Raw genomic sequence first — 8,769 nt, 5'->3', positions numbered from 1 at the left:
CTCACTAACCAAGCCTAGCTGAATTCTTTTTAGACTAGAAGCAACCCAAAATTTCAATTATTTCTCACACTTATCAGTCATTTTATAAACTTTACAAAATAGTTCATTTGAGGTGTTTCCATGAAAATCCTTGAGGTGTTTCCATGAAAATCCTTTCACAAAAGTTGTTTATTAAACAACCAAGATTCATTTTCTTTCACAAATTTTTAGCAAATATTACAAATTCTCTCATGGCAAAACCCTATACTTTCAACCAAAATAGTCCCCTCATTAGCTAGCTCATGCTACAACGGTCCTAAAAATGCAAAAATTATTAATAAAGGCTATCTAAATCACTTACTTGCAATGGATATAAGTGGCTGATATTTTTGAGCTTTCAAAACCCTTTGTTTGCTGGTATTTTCGATGGAGAAGAAGATGAGAAAAAGATGATATCATTCTCTCTTTATTTTATTTTATTTCTAGCCAATTCAGTCACCAAAACTCACCTAACTTTGACAACATTCTTCTTTTTGTCTCTATGGCCAACCACCACTAATTTAAAGGCCTATTTTCACTTTAAAGACCCCAATTATGGTTCTCTAGCAAAATAAAACTTTTTTCCATTTATGCGATTTAGTCATTTTTCTCAATTAAGCTCCCAAACACTAAAATTAATTCACCAAAATTTTCATGCACATATATAATCATGCTATGACACATAAAATAATATTAAAAATAATTTCTTAGACCTTGAATTTGTGGTTCCGTAACCACTGTTCCATTTAGGCCCAAAATTGGGCTATTACATTTTCTCTACTCACTCTATCTATTTTTATTTATTTATTTATTTGGATGTAAAATAATAGGGGACTCGTTGTAAATACATTAATATTGGATGTCTGATAGGTCCTAAAAGCACCATGTTTTAGTCTAATTCTTAATGCATTTTTGGGTGATTATTTGACGTTAATGGTGAATTTTATGCTCCTAATCTTTTGAATTCATGTTTTTTTTTACTTAGGAGAGCATTTAGGAGCAAAAGGAGTGAAATCAGGAAAACTGAAGCAAGGTATAGAGGCCACACGGGTTGGACCATTCCCCACGTCCTAGACACACGGTTGTGTGAGCCACATGAGAAGCCATACGACCATGTGGCAGGATGTGTCGATTTCACGATTTGCAATCTAAACCTGCAGAAAAACATGATTTTTAGGTTTTTTAAGCATTCTAAGATGTACATATGATAGAAATAAGGAGATAAGAGAGAGCCGTCACAAGACAGTTAAGAAAACAACTCAAAAAACACCATTGAAGCGCATTCTAAAGTAGATTTCCATCAGGATTGAAGATTCCCTTTTGATTTCTTTGGAGATTATTATGAGTTTCTTTGTTTCTTGTGGTTATATTGTATCTAGGATATTTTTATTTGCAAGCATAAACTAATTTTTCTAAATACATAGGGAGATGAACCCTATGATGAATTTTCTCTTTTGATTTTTATTTTACGCAATAAATATTTAGATCTTGTTCTTAATTTTGTGTGTTTAATTCTTGGTTTAATATTTCTAGACTATTGATCCATGTTTGGTGTGCTTAAACCAGAGGAGGAATAAACTCTGTTTAAGAGTAGATCTAGCATAATTGAGTGCAGTTACATGCAATATTAAAAATAGGACGACATAAATCTACCGGATTAGAGTCAAATCTAATAGGAAAATCTATAGGTCAAGTTAATATGATAATAGGGGTTTTAATTAGAAAGAAATTTCAATTAATCAACCTAGATTCATTTGCTCTTATTCTTGAATAGAGATATGAGTATAATTTAGGGATTTCTACAGATCAAGATACTAAGTTGCATAATTTAGATTGATAATGACAAATGAAATCTAGGCGGATTCTTTCTTGGGTATTGTTTCACTTCTTGGTTGTTTATTCGATATTTTCATGATTTGTTCTTTGTCGCATTTGTAGTTAATTAATTTAGTTAGTTTTAGTTATCAATCAATCACTCAAATTTATCAGTTAAATATAGAAAGACGATAATTACTAGTACTTTTGGTCTTTGTGGGAACAATATCTTTGCTCACTGTAACTACACTATTAATTGATAGGTGCACTTGCCTAACTCAGATTTTTAGTTGATTTCGTGGACATCAAGTTTTTGGCGCCATTATTGGGGACTAAAATATTAGGAAAACTTTATTTCTGTTAATTTTATCATTTTTATTTTTATTTTAATAATTTTGTTTTTAATTTAATTTTTACATTCTAATTTTTCATTTGTTTGATTCTGATAGGCTCTTTTGGTTTATGGCTAGAGGAAACCCATTGAAATCGTTAGTGTTTGGTAGTGAAATTAAAAAGACTACTCATAGAAATCATAGAGAGGCGAGAGAAGAAAGGCAAGATCAACATATTTTAATTGATGATCAAGAGAAAAATGATATTACTGTGGAGATGGAGGATAATCAAAATAATCAAGAACCTTTTGCACTTCCTGCTCATCGTACTATTTTTTACTATGCTAAGCCCACTCTTATTGGGGCGGATTTAAGTATCATCAGATCGACTATTGCTGCAAACAATTTTGAGCTAAAGCCAAAGACAATTCAAATGGTATAGCAATATCAGTTTGATGTGTTACAAGATCAAGATCCAAATGCTCATTTGGCTAATTTTCTAGAGATTCACAACACATTCATGATTAATGGTGTTATTGATGATGTCATATGCTTACGATTGTTCCCATTCTCTTTGAAGAGCAAGGCAAAACAGCAGTTGAATTCACTTCCATGGGGTTCTATCATGACTTGGGATCAGATGACTGAGAAGTTTCTGTTGAAGTACTTCTCACTGACTAAAATAGCTAAGTTGAGGAACAACGTCTCTTCTTTTGCTCAAATTGAGTTGGAGACATTATATGATGCATGGGAGAGATTTAAAGATCTTTTGAGAAGGTGCCCTCATCATGGGTTACCTTTGTGGTTACAAGTTCAAACCTTTTACAACGATTTAAATCTCTCGACTACGCAACTAATTGATGCAACAGCTAGAGGAACATTGAATAATAAAACACCTGAGGTAGCTTAAGTGTTTATTGAGGATATGACACTGAATAACTCTCAGTGGCAAGTCATGAGAACAAAATTGATTAAAACAATCGATGTTTTTAATATAGACACATAATTGTTGGCAAGTCAGGTAAAAGCATTGAGTAAAAAGATTGATGGTTTGAGTTACAATAACATGATGGATCCGAAAATGCACTGTGATGAAATTGGAGCAGGGATAGTCAATTAGAATGTTTACCTTTCGGTTTTAACATAGAGCATGAGCAAGTCAACTTTATAAGTAACAATTCTATACCTCAAAATAACCCCTATAGCAATAACTATAATCCAGGATGGAAGAATCATCCAAATTTCTCTTAGGGTGGTCAAGGTAATCAAAGGTCACAACCTCTTTCCAATTTTCAACAATCTTATCGACAAGAAAAAAAAAGTTAAATCTTGAGGAGATGTTAGCTAAATTTAATTCGGTGTCCAAAACTCGATTTCAAAACAATAAGACAGCTCTAAAAAATCAACAAGCATTAATTCAAGGGCTTGAAAACCAGATTGGATAGCTTGCTAAACTTGTTTCAAAAAGACAACAAGGTAGTTTACCTAGTAACACTGAAACTAAACCAAATGAGCAAGTCCACGTAGTCACTGTTCGAAGCGTGGAACGGTTAGTCGAGCCTAAAAAAAAGGTAAATCTAAAAACTATTGAGAAAAATGATGGGGTTGAGGAAAAAAAAGAGCATAATCTGATGGTTAGAGAATACAAACCACGAATTTCATATCCAATATCATTGAAGGAAGACCGCATAAAAGAACAATATGGTAAATTTCTTGAACATTTCAAAAAAATTGCATATTAACTTACCTTTTGTTGAAGCACTTTCATAGATGCCAAAATATGCAAAAAAAAATTGAAGGAGTTGTTAACAAATAAAAGGAAGTTAGACTACTACTGTGGAGCTCAATGAGGATTGATCGACAATTCTCCAAAACAAACTTCCCAATAAGCTTAAAGATTGAGGGAGTTTTACTATTTGTTGTCTTATTGACAGTTTAAATGTTGAAAAAGCTTTGGATAACTTGGGAGCTAGTATAAATGTTATGTCTTAATAAAATGTTTAAACAACTTGGTCTCGGGGAACCAAAACCCACTAGGATGAATATTCAATTAACTGACAGATCAATTATGTATCCTAGGGGTATTATTGAATATGTACTTGTTAAAGTCAATAAATTTATATTCCATGTTGATTTTGTTATATTGGACATGGATGAGAATACTGAGGTATCCATGATTTTAGGTCGACCATTTTTAGCCATGCTAGAACTGTTATTGATGTGAATAGTTATGAACTTGTGCTGAGTGTAGTTGGAAAATGTTACTCTTCAATCAAATGATTTTGTTAGAGTTCCTAATGAGTGCGATGATACTCGTTATTCTATTAATGTGGCTCAACATTCTTTGCAGGAATTCACTAATGAATATGTGTTTGAACAATATCCGTCTCATGGTGATAAAAATCAATGGACGAGTAAAAACCGAATGGTGCAGCTCGATGAATTAAATGAATGGTAAACAAAGGTTTGGTGAGAACCCAAGAACGGCCAAAGAAAAAACTAAAAAATTCCATAGTGTGCATGTAAAGAGGATGAACCAATTCAAAGTTGGGGACAAAGTACTGTTAGACAAATTAGATCCACGAATGCTCCCTTTAGAGCTTAAATCAAGAGGGTCAAACCCATTTGTCGTACATGTAACAACCTGTTCTTAGGGTTAATCGAAACAATGGTTTTGGAACCACAATTCAACATTGAAAAATTTATTTTATTATTATTTTAATATTCTCAGCATGATATTACAGTTATGTGAAATTTTCGTAAAGAAATTTTACTGTTTGCATGGTTAATTTGGTAAAAAGGACCAAATCGCGTAAAGCGTAAAAGTTGAATTCTATAAATTTAAAGGTATTAAATGGCTGTGATATTAAATAGTGGGACTCCTTAAGTGGTAATTATCCCATAAATGTTGATAGTGGAATTCTATGGCTTGGTATAATGGAAATTTTAAATATTATTAAAGGTTAAATGGTAAAATGGTTAAAATGACTTAATTAACTAAAATAAAAGCCAAAATCATGTTAATTTTCTTCATCTTCCACCGACTGTAGATAAGAAAAATATCCATGCAAGTATTTTAGGGTTCGGCCCTTGTTGTCTTTAATTGAGGTATGTTTTTAGCTCGATTTTTGATGATTTTTATGTTTTTGTGATCGTTGCTTCGTGTTCTAGCAAGCTCGTACCCTAATTTCTAAATTTTTTAATGAATTTATGAGTTTCCATTGATGATATCTTGATTTTTTGAGAGTTGATGATGGAAAATGAATATTTTTTGATAGATTAATATGTTTTGTTAAGTGATTTTTGGTAAAAATGTCAAATAAGGATTAAATTGTGAAAAGTTTAAATTGAGGGGTTGAAATGTGAAATAAATTAAAAATATGGGTTGGTAGTAATATATGGAAAATTTGGCTACCTTGGGTAATTTCATGAAATTGTGATTTTATGTGATAAGGACTAAATTGCAAAAATATGGAATAATAGGGGCAAAAGTGTAATTTTGAAAAAATTGTATAAATTGTGTTAAATTGAATGAATTAATGATTAAATAAGTAAATTTTGTTATTATATAAATTGAGAAAAATGAGATTTGGATCTAGAATGGGAGAAAACAAAGTATTGGATTAGTCGATTCGTTTCGTCATTTTGACGATTGAGATAAGTTTGTATGCAATAAGCATTGTTATATTTATGTTTTTAATGCTTTGATATCGTATAAATTGTATATACGTGACTATTGTTATGTTTGATGGCATATCGGCTAAATATGTCACTTAGTGTGAGGTTCGGTATAGCTTCGGCTATGTACAGCACTTAGTGTGCGGGATATCAAATATGGCACGTAGTGTGTGAAATATTGAGAATGACACTTAGTATGCGAGATATTGAGAATGGCACTTAGTGTGTGAAATATCGAATGATTCTACGGGCATAGTCAAGACCAGAATTAAAGTACGGTTGGAATAAGTAATACAGGTATGTACAGAACTTATGTGAGAATCGAATGAAAGTAAATTGGTGAGTTCATATTGTATTATGTATATTAAATAAGAAAGAATTAAGTATAAGTATGTTTCATGTCAAATTGTGTTTATTTGACTGTAATGAAGTATATATTGAATTTTATGTGAGATATGAATAATAGTTGTTTAAACTAAATATACATATGGTAATCGACTAATAAGACCATAACCATGTTATGGCACGTGAAAGAAAGACCAAAGCAGGGCCTTGGCAATGTATGTGTAAGACCATAGTTGGACTATGGCATCGGAAAATTGATGAATTTGTATCATAAGCACTTATAAACCAGAGAGGTTTGATAAGAGTATGGGTGATAAATAGAAAGGTATCAGTACAGGTATGTACGGAAAACCACTCAAGTATCGAGTTACATGAAGTTGAAAACTTGCAAATGAGGACATGAATAATTTGATGTTAGCTCACGAATTGATGCTTTAAATGTTAATGATTTATCTATTTCGAATTGCTACATGAATGTTGTGACCCACATACAATCTTACTAAGCTGTGAAGCTTACTTTGTGTTATTTTTTTATGTCTTATAGTGTCTCGGACGTTCGCTCAGGTTGGGAGTCAACAGAGATTGCATCACACATTTGGCTATTAATTTTCAGTATTTTACACCTTGTGGCTTGGTTTTATGGCATGTATAGGCTATGGTCTTTTTGATATGGTTTTTTTTTAGAAATGTATATGGTCATTTGAAATGGCTTATTAATGATTTTGGTTAATGGTTATAATGTGGCCTTATGATTTCGCATGGTTGGTATAAAATGTGTATTTGGCTTATGTTATGTATTTGTGTTTTGGCTTGGAATGCAAATGTGGTAATAATGTGGTTTAAGAAATGTCACGTATGGTATGATTTATAGATGATGAATTGATATGTTTGAGAGGCATGATTTAGTTGATAATGAGGTGACGAAAATACATTTAGAAGTTATGTGGGGTTGGTGATTTTGACATAATGATTTGGTATATTATGAAAATGGAATTGAATAGTTGAAATGGTTGAGGATAGATGGCATAATATGTGTATGAATTGGCATGTTTTGTTGCCTATATATGCATTAAAATGGTATATTTTGGTTGCTTTATGTGCATGAGAAAAATGTTGGCAAATTGGCTTTACAAATGGCCTATTTTCGTCCACATGGGCAGAGACACGAGCGTATGTCTCAGCCGTGTGCGACATACGGTCATGCTACATGGCCGTATGTTCCCTGGGGTACCCTTTTGAATTAAAGTTAGTATACCCTACAGGATTTGGCATGGCTCAGACACACGGGCGTGTCTACTGGTCGTGTGTGGCACACGGGCTAGCACATAGGCGTGTGGTTGGCCGTGTTACCCAAGTCAGTAACCCCTCCAGTTTTTCCACAACCATGGCTGTATGGTACAAGTCAGTATGTATGCCCTGTTTTGACATGGGCGTGTCAGGTGGCCGTGTGAGGCACACGGCCTGTTCACACGGGCGTGTGACCCTTATATGTTTGAAAATCTTCTAAGTTTCTCAAAGTTTGCAAATGTTATCAGTTTAGTCCCGAACCACTTCTAAGCATGTTTTAAGGTCTCATAGAGCCTTACAAGGGCTACTGTGAATGATTTGATTGGATTTTGAGTATGAATGTATAAATGTAGGTGAATGAGGTGTGTTATCCGGTAATGCCTTGTAACCCTATTCCGGTGACGTATACGGGTTAAGGGTGTTACAGTACAAAATGTATTTCATATAGAACCATTGAGGTAACACACCTTGATTTCAGCACATTCAAGGTAAATAATCATCATTACAAACTTTATTTTGGTGGTAAAATTGATAAAGAGAGAGAGGAGTTTCGACTCCAAGATTAGTATTAACCGTTAGCTTAAAAAGGGAAGTCAAGCTTAGACTTTAAATAAGCGCTTCTCTGGAGGAAACCCGAGTGTTTTTATTTTATTCATTTATGTTACTTCCATGTTATTTCAAAAACAAACCATTAGTACATTTATTTTTATTTTTATCACTTTAAAAAATTGAAAAAAAATTCAAAAAAAATGTCCACTCAATCTGGGGTGATCCACACAGCTTGGAGACACGATTGTGTAGGACATAGGCTTGGGCACACGAGCGTTTCCTAGGCTGTGTGCATACGGCAGCTAATTTTTTCTATTTTATTTTAACTCACACAGGCATAGAGAGTTGCACGGTCTGGAAACATGTCATGCGAGACACACAACCTTGCACACGGGCATGGAAGAAGCGAACAAGCATCACACACGTCCGTGCGGATAATGGCCTCAATTTTTTAAAAAAATTTCAGTTACACATGGTCTTAGAGTGCACACAAGGTTGATAGGCATGGCCGTGTAGACTAACACAGGCCAAATACACGACAGTGTAATCTATAAGCTAAGGTTTTGAATTTTTTTACTTTTGTTCTTTAACTACCCCTAGCCGTTGCTTTCCCCCTATCCTTCATAACTAGCCACTACTGTTCCTATCCACTCACACCGCCGGTCTCCTTTTCTCCCCTCCTTTGCTAGCCTGACCACCACACAACCATGACTCTCACACCACTCACAATAGAACCCTTTCTCCT

General features: G+C 33.6%; 1 non-coding gene across 1 annotated transcript; it reads right to left on the bottom strand.

The window, feature by feature from the left end:
- Positions 1-2,853: 2,853 nt before the first annotated feature.
- On the bottom strand, positions 2,854-2,960 carry LOC121207978 (small nucleolar RNA R71). The gene has a single exon (XR_005903039.1). It is a non-coding gene; the product is annotated as a small nucleolar RNA R71 (small nucleolar RNA).
- Positions 2,961-8,769: the final 5,809 nt, after the last annotated feature.

The sequence above is a fragment of the Gossypium hirsutum genome, chromosome A01, assembly GCF_007990345.1.
Source record: "Gossypium hirsutum isolate 1008001.06 chromosome A01, Gossypium_hirsutum_v2.1, whole genome shotgun sequence".
Taxonomy (NCBI): Eukaryota; Viridiplantae; Streptophyta; class Magnoliopsida; order Malvales; family Malvaceae; genus Gossypium; species Gossypium hirsutum.
The sequence above is the reverse complement of the archived record's forward strand: the minus strand, read 5'-3'. Positions and strand labels throughout refer to the sequence as shown.